Source organism: Triticum aestivum, chromosome 2A (assembly GCF_018294505.1).
Source record: "Triticum aestivum cultivar Chinese Spring chromosome 2A, IWGSC CS RefSeq v2.1, whole genome shotgun sequence".
Lineage (NCBI taxonomy): Eukaryota > Viridiplantae > Streptophyta > Magnoliopsida > Poales > Poaceae > Triticum > Triticum aestivum.
The window spans coordinates 723,806,438-723,817,243 of NC_057797.1; positions in this window are offsets into that span (position 1 = coordinate 723,806,438).

A 10,806-nucleotide genomic window follows, 5' to 3' on the forward strand; every position below is an offset into this window, starting at 1 on the left:
AGTCAACAGTGGTCTTAGAATAAATGTTTTTTACTCCTTCCACTCGGGCTGGGCAGACCAAGCCAAGTGGGAAATCAAACCAGTGGGGGCACGGTAAGTGCACGCACTGGGTGTAGTCCCCGAGACTGTTGTTGAATGTTTGATTCAACAACAGTCTTAGAACTCTTTTTGCTATATCAATTTGATATTGCACTCTTTCACTCAGAAGTAACTGATCTATGATCTATCGACTGACTTGTCTTGTTGTTGATTGTAGAAATCTTGTGAGCTTGGGACCAAGTACGCTGATTTGGAGAAGGAGAAGATCCAACTCAAGCTCAACCTGGATCTTGCCAAGGAGAACTTGAAGAAAGCCCAGGATGAAGTAGCTGTCATGGGAGGTAATAACTTGTTGACTATTCGCCTTGTCATTTTTCCTTTCCATCCTTTGAACCGAGTGATTTCACTTGAGCAGATGTGCGTAGTGAAAACCACCAACTCCAACCTCGTCTGAGGAATGTTATTTCTTTAGACAAAATGAAGCAGGCTTTGGAGTAGAAGGACCTTGACTTGGCAGCGGCGCAGAAGACGGCACGTGAGAAGACTGAATTTGCTGATAGGAAACTGGCTTCAGTCGGAAAATTGGAAGAGGAGAACGCCAAGCTGAAAACTGGTGTTGACGAATTGAAGAAGGAAGTTGTCCAGTTGAAAGAGAAGAAGGTGGCCTTGGCTGACAACGTGGATCTTCTCACTCGGAAGAGAGATGAACTGGAAGCTTATCTGGGAGGTCTTGCCAAGAAGATGTTTCTCATGCTCGAAGGTACTTTTCCTCATTCGACTAGATTCAAAAAACTTCTTCATCATGTTGTCGCCAACTCACTATTTTTCACCTCGTGCAGAATTCTGTCAAAATTTCAAAGAGGAAACCGAGCAGATCGAGACCATACTCGACCCCACCAACTCCCCTATCAAGGATGAAGCTACTATGAACGTGTTGCGACTGGAATCCCGCCTTGCCAGTGTCTTGGACTATCTTGCCCGACTGAAAGTGGCACTGTCGCAAATCGACAAGGAGTTGTGGCCAGAGGATGTATTTCAGAATGATCTCGAGTCACTGATGACTCGACTCAATGACGTCCCTAACCGAGTGCAAGCATGGAAGAAGTCATCTACCCGCTGCGGTGCTGACGTGGCTCTATCTCTTGTTCTTGTTCACTTCAAGGACGCCAAGGGTGAAAAGTTGAAAGCTCTTCAGGTGGCTAACACCAAGAAGCTTCAATTTTAGTCTTTCATGGAGACCTTCATCGTTGCAGCCACTCGCATCGCAGATGGTATTGACTTGGACACCTTTGTCAAGCTAGCAAGTCCTCCTCTCACCGAGTGAAAAAACTTGATAACCCGATTTTATTTGCCTCAAAATGCCGAGTGATTTTGTAATCATTAAACTCTATCGGGCATGACGCTTGAGTACTTCTATTCGAGGTTCTGTATCCGTACTTGGTTGCTTACTTGAATGCAATTGCTTTGTTTCCAATGCTCTTGGATTTTTAGACTTAGGCGAATTTGGGATCACGGCTAAGCTTCCGAGTGAGAGGATTGCTCTTCACTCAGAGTAGACGTTGTACTTGTGGCGCAACTCAAAGTGCACCGAGACGTTGTACTTGTGACGCAGCTTAGAGTGCATCCAGATGTTGTACTTGTGGCACATCTCAGAGTGCATGCATCCAGACGTTGTACTTGTGGCGCAGCTTAGGGTGCACCTTGTTCCTTTCGAGTGAGAGGGTTGCTCTTCACTCGGAGAATGTTTTAACTTAGGAGAGTATGGGCTCATAGCTAAGCCCCTAAGTGAGAGGATTGCTCTTCACTTGGAGAATGTTTTTTAACTTAGGCGAGTACGGGATCACGGCTAAGCCCCCGAGTGAGAGGATTGCTCTTCACTCGGAGAATGTTTTTAACTTAAGCTAGTATGGGGTCACAGCTAAGCCCCCGAGTGAGAGGATTTCTCATCACTCAGAGAATGTTTTTAGCTTAGGTGAGTACGGGGTCGCAGCTAAGCCCCCGAGTGAGAGGATTGCTCTTCACTCAGAGAATGTCTTTAACTTAGGCGAATATGGGGTCGCAGCTAAGACCCTGAGTGAGAGGATTGCTCTTCACTCGAAGTGTTTCATAACTTAGGCAAATCAGGTTTGCGGCTAAGCCCCCGAGTGAGAGGGTTGCTCTTCACTCAGAGTGTTTTTGAAACTTAGGCGAATCAGGTTCATGGCTAAGCCCCCGGGTGAGAGGATTGCTCTTCACTCGGAGAATGTTTTTAACTTAGGCGAGTACAGGGTCGCAGCTAAGCCCCCGAGTGAGAGGATTGCTCTTCACTTGGAGAATGTTTCTAACTTAGGCGAGTACGGGGCCGCAGCTAAGCCCCCGAGTGAGAAGATTGCTCTTCACTCGAAGTGTTTCATAACTTAGGCGAATCAGGTTCGCGGCTAAGCCCCCGAGCGAGAGGGTTGCTCTTCACTCGGAATATTTTTGAAACTTAGGCGGATCAGGTTCGCGGCTAAGAGACCCACTAGGGGATTTTAGACACATGTTTATGCGAAAACAATCAATATGAAACTTCGGGAATCATGCCTTTGATAAACAATCGGAAAAGTACTTTTATTACACTTCGATGATCCGAGTGTTTCAGGTATAAAAACGGCGGAGTAGATCCCGTGTTCCAAGAGCGCGTCTCGTCTTCTTTCTTGGCCACACTACTACGTCTTGAGCTTGCGTTGGTTTTCCCCGAAGAGGAAGGGATGATGTAGCAGAGCAGCGTAAGTATTTCCCTCAGTTTTTGAGAACCAAGGTATCAATCCAGTAGGAGCCCACGCTCAAGTCCCTCATACCTCCACAAAGCGATAGCTACTCGCAACCAACGCGATTAGGGGTTGTCAAGCCCTTCACGGTCACTTACGAGAGTGAGATCTGATAGATAGAATATTTTTGGTATTTTTGATATAAAGATGCAAAGTAAAAAGTAAAGGCAAAGTAAATAGCAAAACAATATAAAAGTGATGGAGATTGATATGATGAGAATAGACCCGGGGGGCATAGGTTTCACTAGTGGCTTCTCTCAAGAGCATAAGTATTCTATGGTGGGTGAACAAATTACTGTTGAGCAATTGATAGAATTGTGCATAATTATGAGAATATCTAGGCATGATCATGTATATAGGCATCACGTCCGTGACAAGTAGATCAAAACGATTCTGCATCTACTACTATTAGTCCACTCATCGATCGCTATCCAACATGCATCTAGAGTATTAAGTTAAAAACAGAGTAACGCCTTAAGCAAGATGACATGATGTAGAGAGATAAATTCATGCAATATGAAATAAACCCCATCTTGTTATCCTCGATGGCAACGATACAATACGTGCCTTGCCGCCCCTTCTGTCACTGGGTAAGGACACCGCAAGATCGAACCCAAAGCTAAGCACTTCTCCCATGGCAAGAACTACCAATCTAGTTGGCCAAACCAAACGGATAATTTGAAGAGACTTGCAAAGATAACCAATCATGCATAAAAGAATTCAGAGAAGATTCAAATATTATTCATAGATAGACTTGATCATAAACCCACAATTCATCGGTCTCAACAAACACACCACAAAAAGAAGATTGCACCGAATAGATCTCCACAAGAGAGGGGGAGAACTTTGTATTTGATTCAAAGAGAGAGAAGAAGCCATCTAGCTACTAACTATGGACCCAAAGGTCTGAGGTAAACTACTCACACTTCATTGGAGGGGCTATGATGATGTAGAAGCCCTCCGTGATGACGGCCCTCTTCCAGCGGAGCCCCAGAACAGGCCCCAAGATGGGATCTCGTGGATACGGCAAGTTACGGTGGTGGAATTAGGTTTTTGGCTCCTGTTCTGATCGTTTGGGGGTACATGTGTATATATAGAAGGAAGGACTACGTCGGTGGAGCACCGAGGGGCCCACGAGGCAGGGGGCGCGCCCTAGGGGGGGCACCCCCACCCTCATGACCTCCTCTTTGATCCCTTGCAGTAGGGTCCAAGTCTCCTGGATCACGTTCGGCGAGAAAATCACGTTTCCGAAGATTTTATTCCGTTTGGACTCCGTTTGATATTCCGTTTATCTGAAACACTGAAATAGGCAAAAAACAACAATTCTGGGTTGGGCCTCTGGTTGATAGCTTAGTCCCAAAAATAATATAAAAGTGGAAAATAAAGCCCAATATAGTCCAAAACAGTAGATAATATAGCATGGAGCAATCAAAAATTATAGATACGTTGGAGACGTATCAGGCATCCCCAAGCTTAATTCCTGCTCGTCCTCAAGTAGGTAAATGATAAAAAGAGAATTTTTGATGCGGAGTGCTACTTGGCATAATTTCAATGCAAATCTTCTTAATTGTGGTATGAATATTCAGATTAGAAAGATTCAAGACAAAAGTTTATATTGACATAGAAAATAATAATACTTCAAGCATACTAACAAAGCAATTATGTCTTCTCAAAATAACATGGCCAAAGAAATTTATCCCTACAAAATCATATAGTCTGGCTATGCTCCATCTTCCCCACATAAAATATTTAAATCATGCACAACCCCGATGACAAGCCAAGAAATTGTTTCATACTCTAACTTTTTCAAAAACTTTTTCAATCTTCACGCAATACATGAGCGTGAGCCATGGATTTAGCACTATAGGTGGAATAGAATGGTGGTTGTGGAGAAGACAAAAAGGAGAAGATAGTCTCACATCAACTAGGCGTATCAACGGGCTATGGAGATGCCCATCAATAGATATTAATGTGAGTGAGTAGGGATTGCCATGCAATGGATGCACTAGAGCTATAAATGTATGAAAGCTCAACAAAAGAATCTAGTGGGTGTGCATCCAACTTGCTTGCTCACGAAGACCTAGGGCAATTTGAGGAAGCCCATCATTGGAATATACAAGCCAAGTTCTATAACGTAAAATTCCCACTAGTATATGAAAACGACAATATATGAGACTCTCTATATGAAGAACATGGTGCTACTTTGAAGCACAATATATGAGACTTGCTATATCATGGTGCTACTTTGAAGCACAAGTGTGGAAAAAAGTATAGTAGCATTGCCCCTTTATTTATTTATTTATATTTTTTTGGGCCTTCTTTTTTTCTCTGGCCTTGCTTTTTTTGGGACAATGCTCTATTGAATGATGATCATCACACTTCTATTTATTTACAACTCAATTATTACAACTCGATACTAAAACAAAGTATGACTCTATATGAATGCCTCCGGCGGTGTACCGGGATATGCAATGAATCAAGAGTGACAAGTATGAAAAAATTATGAACGGTGGCTTTGCCACAAATACTATGTCAACTACATGATCATGCTAAGAAATATGACAATGATAGATGTGTCATGATGAACTAGATGGTGAAAAGTTGCATCGCAATATATCTCGGAATGGCTATGGAAATGCCATAATAGGTAGGTATGGTGGCTGTTTTGAGGAAGGTATATGGTAGGTGTATGATACCGGCGAAAGGTGCATGGTATTAGAGAGGCTAGCAAGGGTGGAAGGGTGGGAGTGCGTATAATCCATGGACTCAACATTAGTCATAAAGAACTCATATACTTATTGCAAAAATTTAGAAGTTATCAAAGCAAAGTATTACGCGCATGCTCCTAGGGGGATAGATTGGTAGGAAAAGACCATCGCTCGTCCCCGATCGCCACTCATAAGGAAGACAATCAATAAATAAATCATGCTCCGACTTCATCACATAACGGTTCACCATACATGCATGCTACGGGAATCACAAACTTCAACACAAGTATTCTTTAAATTCACAACTACTCAACTAGCATGACTTTAATATTATCACCTCCATATCTCAAAACAATTATCATGCTTCAATCTTTTCTTAGTATTCAACACACTCAAAATAAAGTTTCACAAATCTTGAATACCAAGCATATTATTATTAGGAAAATTACCATGATATTAAGAGACTCTCAAATGAATTTAAGTGAAGCATGAGAGATCAATAGTTTCTTTAAAACGAATCCACCACCGTGCTCTAGAAGATCTAAGTGAAGCACATAGAGCAAAATTATCTAGCTCAAAAGATATAAGTGAAGCACATAGAGCAAAATTATCTAGCTCAAAAGATATAAGTGAAGCACATAGAGAAAAAATTATCTAGCTCAAAAGATATAAGTGAAGCACATAGAGCAAAATTATCTAGCTCAAAAGATATAAGTGAAGCACATAAAGCAAAACTATCTAGCTCAAAAGATATAAGTGAAGCACATAGAGTATTCTATCAAATTTTAATTCATGTATGGCTTTCTCAAAAGGTGTGTACAGCAAGGATGATTGTGGCATACTAACAAACAAAGACACAAATAATACAAGACGCTCCAAGCAAAACACATATCATGTTGGTGAATAAAAATATAGCTCCAAGTAAATTACCGATGGAAGTGGACGAAAGAGGGGATGCCTTCCAGGGCATCCCAAAGCTTTGAATTTTTGGTGTCCTTGGATAATCTTGGGGGATCCATGGGCATCCCCAAGCTTAGGCTCTTGCCACTCCTTGTTCCATGATCCATCAAAAGAATTCACCCAAAACTTGAAAACTTCACAACACAAAACTCAAGATAGAAAACTCGTGAGCTCCGTTAGCGAAAGAAAACAAAAGACCACTTCAAGGTACTATAATGAACTCATTCTTTATTTTTATTGGTGTTAAACCTAATTTATTCCAACTTCTCTATGGATTATAAACTATTTTACTAGCCATAGATTCATCAAAATAAGCAAACAACACACGAAAAATAGAATCTGTCAAAAACAGAACAGTCTATAGTAATCTGTAGCTAGAGAAAAATATGGAACCCCAAAAATTCTAAAATAAATTTCTGGACGTGAGGAATTTATCTGTTAATCATCTTCAAAAATAATTAACTGAATAGAACTCTTGAAATAAAAATGACATCAGTTCTCGTGAGCGATAAAGTTTCTGTTTTTTACAGCAAGTTCAACAAGACTTTCCCCAAGTCTTCCCAACGGTTCTACTTGGCACAAACACTAATTAAACACACAAAAACACAACCAAAACAGAGGCTAAATAATTTATTTATTACTAAACAGGAGCAAAAAGCAAGGAACAAAAATAAAATTGGGTTGCCTCCCAACAAGCGCTATCGTTTAACGCCCCTAGCTAGGCATAACGAGCAAGAATAGATCTAGGTATTGCCATCTTTGGTACGCAATCCATAAGTGGCTCTCATGATAGTTTCATATGGTAATTTTATTTTCTTTCTTGGAAAGTGTTCCATGACCTTTTTTAATGGAAATTGAAATCTAATATTCCCTTCCTTCATATCAATAATCGCACCAACCGTTCTAAGGAAAGGTCTACCAAGAATAAGAGGGCAAGAAGGATTGCAATCTATATCAAGAACAATGAAATCTTCGGGCACATAATTCCTATTTTCAGCAATAAGAAAATCATTAATTCTTCCCATAGGTTTCTTAATAGTGGAATACGCAAGATGCAAGTTTAGAGAGCAATCATCAAAATTACGGAAATCTAGTAAATCACACAAAGGCTTGGGAATAGTACAGACACTAGCACCCAAATCACACAAAGCATAAAACTCATGATCTTTAATTTTAATCTTAATAGTTGGTTCCCACTCATCATAGAGTTTTCTAGGGATATAAACTTTCAAATCAAGTTTTTCTTCATAAGATTGCATCAAGGCATCAACAATATGTTCGGCGAAGGCTTTATTTCGACTATAAGCATGTGGAGAATTTAGCACGGATTGCAACAAGGAAATACAATCAATCAAAGAGAAATTTTCATAATTAAATTCCTTGAAATCCAATATAGTGGGTTTAGCAACATCTAGATTTTTATTTCTTTCCATCCCACTTTCATCAATTTCATCATTAAGATCTAAACACTCTGAATTTTTAGAACGCCTTCTAGGTAAAGGAAGATCATATTCAGTTTCATCAAGATTCATATTGCAAAATAAAGATTTAATAGGAGACACATCAATAACTTTTAAATCTTCATCTTGATTTTCATAGGTATTCGGTTTAGCGGCCATCTTATTGACTAAGGTGGCTTGCATATCCGAAATTTCATCAGTCATCTTCTCTAGACGAGCAATCTGGGATCTTATACCCTCACATTCTTTAGACATATCATCAAGCTCTTTATTCATATAACTCATAAAACTTTTTTGTTCTTTAAGTTCGTTTCTAAAGAAATTATTATGCTCAAATTGCAAAACCATAAACTTCCGAACGTTGTTTTCGATCTCCTCTAACCTTTTAAGGTGAATATCACAAAATATTGGTTGAGCCATCACGACAAACAAGCAATCTAACACACAAGCAAACAAAAAGCAAGTGGACAAAAAGAGGCAAACAGAGAGGGAGGATAGAGAGAGAGGGCGAATAAAACGGCAAGGGTGAATTGGGGGGAGAGGAAAATGAGAGGCAAATGGCAAATAATGCAATGCGAGAGATAGGGATTGGGATGGGTACTTGGTATGTTGACTTTTTGCGTAGACTCCCCGGCAATGGCGCCGGAAATCCTTCTTGCTACGTCTTGAGCTTGTGTTGGGTTTCCCCGAAGAGGAAGGGATGATGCAGTAGAGCAGCGTAAGTATTTCCCTCAGTTTTTGAGAACCAAGGTATCAATCCAGTAGGAGCCCATGCTCAAGTCCCTCGTACCTGAACAAAGCAATAGCTACTCGCAACCAACGCGATTAGGGGTTTTCAAGCCCTTCACGGTCACTTACGAGAGTGAGATCTGATAGATAGCATGTTTTTGGTATTTTTGATATAAAGATGCAAAGTAAAAAGTAAAGGCAAAGTAAATAGCAAAACAATATAAAAGTGATGGAGATTGATATGATGAGAATAGACCCGGGGGGCATAGGTTTCACTAGTGGCTTCTCTCAAGAGCATAAGTATTCTATGGTGGGTGAACAAATTACTGTTGAGCAATTGATAGAATTGTGCATAATTATGAGAATATCTAGGCATGATCATGTATATAGGCATCACGTCCGTGACAAGTAGATCAAAACGATTCTGCATCTACTACTATTAGTCCACTCATCGATCGCTATCCAGCATGCATCTAGAGTATTAAGTTAAAAACAGAGTAACGCCTTAAGCAAGATGACATGATGTAGAGAGATAAATTCATGCAATATGAAATAAACCCCATCTTGTTATCCTTGATGGCAACGATACAATACGTGCCTTGCTGCCCCTTCTGTCACTGGGTAAGGACACCGCAAGATCGAACCCAAAGCTAAGCACTTCTCCCATGGCAAGAACTACCAATCTAGTTGGCCAAACCAAACGGATAATTCGAAGAGACTTGCAAAGATAACCAATCATGCATAAAAGAATTCAGAGAAGATTCAAATATTATTCATAGATAGACTTGATCATAAACCCACAATTCATCGTTCTCAACAAACACACCGCAAAAAGATGATTACATCGAATAGATCTCCACAAGAGAGGGGGAGAACTTTGTATTGAGATTCAAAGAGAGAGAAGAAGCCATCTAGCTACTAACTATGGACCGGAAGGTCTGAGGTAAACTACTCACACTTCATCGGAGGGGCTATGATGATGTAGAAGCCCTCCGTGATGACGGCCCTCTTCCAGTGGAGCTCCGGAACATGCCCCAAGATGGGATCTCGTGGATACAGAAAGTTGCGGTGGTGGAATTAGGTTTTTGGCTCCTGTTCTGGTCGTTTGGGGGTACGTGTGTATATATAGGAGGAAGGAGTACGTCGGTGGAGCACCAAGGGGCCCATGAGGTAGGGGGGCGCGCCCTAGGGGGGGCGCCCCCCACCCTCGTGACCTCCTCTTTGATCCCTTGTAGTAGGGTCCAAGACTCCTGGATCACGTTCGGTGAGAAAATCACGTTTCCGAAGATTTTATTCTGTTTGGACTCCGTTTGATATTCTGTTTATCCGAAACCCTGAAATAGGCAAAAAAATAGCAATTCTGGGTTGGGCCTCCGGTTAATAGGTTATTCCCAAAAATAATATAAAAGTGGAAAATAAAGCCCAATGTAGTCCAAAACAGTAGATAATATAGCATGGAGCAATCAAAAATTATAGATACGTTGGAGACGTATCACACACTGTAAAGGTGATATGCCCTATTGTGGAGCACCTTGGTCATGATGAAGGGATCTTCCCATGCTGGAGCAAGCTTGTGAGGCCGTTTCTGGTGCACTTGGAGCACTAGATCTCCTTCCTGAAATGCTCGACCTCTGATATTTCGGGCGTGGAATCGACGCAGGTCTTGCTGATAGATGGTCGACCTGATCAGAGCCATCTCTCTTTCTTCTTCCAACAAATCAATAGCGTCCTGTCGTTCTTGCTCTGCTTCGACTTCTGAGAAGAGTTCCACTCGAGGAGCACTGTGTAGTAAATTGCTTGGAAGCACGGCTTTAGTCCCGTACACCATGAAGAAAGGGGTTCGGTCAGTCGACCGATTAGGAGTCATCCTCAATCCCCATAAAACAGATGGCAACTCAGTCACCCAAGCTCCGGCTGCATGCTTGAGGTCACACATCAATCGGGGTTTCAGCCCTTGCAGGATCAAACCATTTGCCCTTTCAACTTGTCCATTCGACTGTGGGTGCGCAACGGATGCATAGTGGACCCAAGTGCCTTGGGAACCGTAGAAAGCTCTGAAATCATCAGAATCAAAGTTTGAGCCATTATCCATGATGATGATGTGAGGGACTCCATATCGGA